General features: G+C 42.5%; 1 protein-coding gene across 3 annotated transcripts in view; it reads left to right on the top strand.

The window, feature by feature from the left end:
- The first annotated feature begins 2,290 nt into the window (after window positions 1–2,290).
- Window positions 2,291–3,199, top strand: part of LOC122376343 (protein XRP2-like) — a 20,919-nt gene continuing 20,010 nt past the window's right edge. Inside the window, exon 1 of one of the 3 annotated variants that reach the window (XM_043356166.1) lies at window positions 2,291–2,309. The gene's annotated coding sequence lies outside the window, so the exon portion shown is untranslated. Of the gene's footprint in view, window positions 2,310–2,501; window positions 2,744–3,199 lie in introns of those variants that run through there. The other 2 variants (XM_043356162.1, XM_043356164.1) reach the window with 2 other exon arrangements.

Below are 3,199 nucleotides of genomic sequence, written 5' to 3'. Positions count from 1 at the left end.
TAGCGACACGCTGTAAGCGCAATCGAAAGAGCGTCAAAAATAAGGACGAAAACCTTCGGTCATTTTTTGGGTCAGGTCAAAGGTCAGGTCACCCAGAGGTCACCAAAGGTAAAATGTTGACTATTTCAACATTTTGGAAACTGCCAACGGCTATCTCGGGAACCGATAGAGCTACAGCGCCGCGGAAAGCGCTTCGATAGCCCTTTTACAGACCTTTCTGAGTAATGTTCTCAGATTTGACCTCAGGTCAACGGTTTAGCCTCTAGAGGGCAAAACTCCAAAAATAGCCGTTTTTTAACGAAAACGTTTTTTTCGTCAATAACTTTTGACTCATAAGCGCCATGACATTACTTTTGCCAGCATCGTGTTCCTCTCGTCGAGACGCGTCGAATGAACTATTGTTGACCTTGAAAGGTCATTTTGAAAATTTGACCTCAGGTCAAGGTCTGACCTGACCGAAAAGGGTCATGTTGCATATCAGTCGATCCGTATCGTCGAGCTGAACACATCTGACGTGTTTTTCACCGCTCTAGCACGTCTCTATCAAAAGTTATAGCCAAAAAACTGCTGGCGACCGTTCATGACCTGAGATGACCTCAGGGGCACACAGAGGGTCACAGGTGCATTTTTCCTCAGTGTGTCATGTTTACCTATGAACCGATGTTTGAGAGCGTTTTGAACGATATTCGTCCAAAAGAGGCGCATTTCAATTTTCTCCCATTGACTTATAATGGAGAGGTCGCAAAATTGACCTGACCTTAGTCACAGATATCAAAAATCCGAGATATACATTTTATACATACTGTTACTCATATCAATCGCTGAAAGTTTCAAAGTGATCGTTCAGTCGGTGTAGCTATAGCGAGCCTTTGAACTTTTTCTGAGGTAAGGTCACTTGACGTGACCTGGTGACCTGACCTTGAACGGCCTAGGTCTGAAATTTTCACAACATGTGCGGAAATGATGTAGGAACACGTGTACCAAAAACGGCGGCGCTGCGCGCCGCCGTTTTGGAGATATTCGCGAAAAACCTGAGGGGGGGCGTAAAAACGCCCCCCCCAGCACGGCGCGGTTAAGGACATAACGAGGGTCGTGGGTGGCAATTTTCCGATTAAGTGTGTCATTTTTTAATTGTTTTCTTATGTTATGTTTAAATTCGTTAACTTTGACATTTGTCTACCTATAAAAAGAGGCACAGCCCTTATTTCCTCCCATTTCATTATACCTAATGAAAGGGTCGCAAAATTGTCCTTATACCTTTGGTCAGGTCAAAGACATCGCAATTTCGAGACTTCCATTTTATATATATGCAGTTACACACTGTTTGTCTTATCAATCGCTGAAGTTATAAAGGGATCGTTCAGTCGGTATATCTATGGTGAGCATTTGCCTGTTCCGTAGCTCAGTTGGTAGCGCACCGGACTCCCCGCATTGTCTTCGCTTGCGTTTTGTCCGCCGGCCGGCCGGAGAGAAAGTTACCGAGTGAAAGTCATTCAAATTTCAAAAACTCAATGACAATGTCACTGGGTCACGAAAATGTTTGAGTAGTTAGTATAACATTCATTAACTTGGGGGGGGGGGGGAGGGATGAACGTATCGTTGCAATACGCTGTTCATTACGCGAGTAACTAACAAATAAAAAATGTACGAGTTCATCATTACTCCACCCGCTCTCCCTCTCCATAAAAAGAGAGTTAATTGTGTTGCATTTTATTCATACCTATGCAGAAAAAGAGGCGTCAAAGGATATGGCCGAATATCAGCGACCCTTGCCGTGTAAGCATTGGGTATGGCAAGTGGGGTAATGGCCCCGTCCAGCGCCCATAAAGTGGGCACCACTCGTGCGACCTGCTGACCACTGTTCTAGATAGAGCCATAAAACACCGTGAATATTTTTAAGCTGACGATACGGATCGACTGGTATGCAACATGTTTTGTTTCTGGTGAGGTCATGAACTTGACCTCAGTTAAAATTTTTTTTTTTTTGTAGTCAAATTATAGTTCATTTATCGCATTATGATGAGAAAATACTATATCCCGGAAAAATAAACGTAATACTGCTGAGCTTAGTTGAATCTGAAATCATTACTTAGAAATATTTATAAAAAACCGTCGAACATGTCTTTTTTGGTCATTAAATATCAGTAGGTATGCCGCCCCCCTCAGATGCCAAGTGCCGCCCCTATGAGTGCAAAATGCCGCCCCTAATTGTGATTGCCGACCCAGTGAAAATCCCTTATAATACGCCCTGGCTCATACTGCATCCGAATATACGCGGCCCGCGAACAGCCCTATCATCATTCTGCACCGTTTCTGTCATTTATTATTACGTCATGAATACAAATATAACCACATGGATTTTCTAACATTCCTTAATCTAAAGAGAAACATATAAATCGAAGTGCAGACCATCAAAAATTTGTTTTGATGATAAATCATGTATGTCAATCACGTATATCTAATGTTAGGGTTAATCATTTTGACGTTTTTATAAAGACTTTATTTGATTAATGGGCCTATGACGTCAAGTTTAACGAGTAACTCACGACAAATTTCCTGAAGGCTGCACCTTGGTAGCAGATATAATTATTCCTTGAATTATTCAGTCTCCGTAGCTCCGTAGATAGGACGGCGGAAAATCCTTCTGCGGTCGTGTTGGATAGGAAGAGTGCATTTTTCGTGTAATGTTGGATTAGCTCTTGATTTATGACTTGAAAAGCATAAGTGAGTTCACTCATAAGAAGTAAGTAACAAACGTTCGTGGTACCCATGGGCGGCCGAACGGGGAGGGCACCGTGCCCTCCTTTGATTTTGGCATTTTAAAGGGACCCTCCCACCTTAACATTAGTTTTGAGTTGAGATAGCCAAATTGGTGGCCATGGCCTAAAAATACCGGTTTGGGCACTCACAACATCGACAAATGCTTTAATTCGGAGATATGGAATTTCAAACTTGCAGTTTTCGGATTCTAAGGGGCTAGTGCATTGGTATGCCCCCTTAGAATTTGTGACGTCAGCGGAGATCTAACGATTTTTAAATCTTTTACTAAAACGTTTGGTAGCACGCGGTGGTATATGCTGCTTTGCGCGCAACAAATGCCGCACTTTCAAATAAAGTCGCTAGGAACAGCGGAGATCTCCAAAAAGTAAACAAAAGTAAAAGTCTAATATCTTGAAAACCGTGAATATTTTTCGATGAA

The sequence above is a fragment of the Amphibalanus amphitrite genome, unplaced genomic scaffold (genome assembly GCF_019059575.1).
Source record: "Amphibalanus amphitrite isolate SeventyFive unplaced genomic scaffold, NRLGWU_Aamphi_draft 002105F_arrow, whole genome shotgun sequence".
In the NCBI taxonomy this organism is placed as follows: Eukaryota; Metazoa; Arthropoda; class Thecostraca; order Balanomorpha; family Balanidae; genus Amphibalanus; species Amphibalanus amphitrite.
The sequence above is the reverse complement of the archived record's forward strand: the minus strand, read 5'-3'. Positions and strand labels throughout refer to the sequence as shown.